The sequence below is a fragment of the Myotis brandtii genome, unplaced genomic scaffold (assembly GCF_000412655.1).
Source record: "Myotis brandtii unplaced genomic scaffold, ASM41265v1 scaffold149, whole genome shotgun sequence".
Taxonomy (NCBI): domain Eukaryota; kingdom Metazoa; phylum Chordata; class Mammalia; order Chiroptera; family Vespertilionidae; genus Myotis; species Myotis brandtii.
The window spans coordinates 1,049,081-1,049,301 of record NW_005355385.1 but is presented as its reverse complement, the minus strand read 5'-3'; positions in this window follow the sequence as shown (position 1 = coordinate 1,049,301).

Sequence of the window (221 nt, the reverse complement as noted above, 5' to 3'; positions counted from 1 at the left end):
CACCCAGCGGAGATCAGAACGAAAGGAAACCGGAACCAGACCGAGGTGCCGCTGCTAGAGCCGCCGCCTCACAAATAGGAAGGAACCTCGTCTGCGCCGCGCGGAGTGTTTACTTATAGAGCTTTAGCTCCCACATGGAGGTCACGGCGCCAACCCGGATCTCGCGAGATCCACACCGGGCTCCGCCTTAAAGAGGAAGCGCCCGGGGAAGTGGCGAGGGA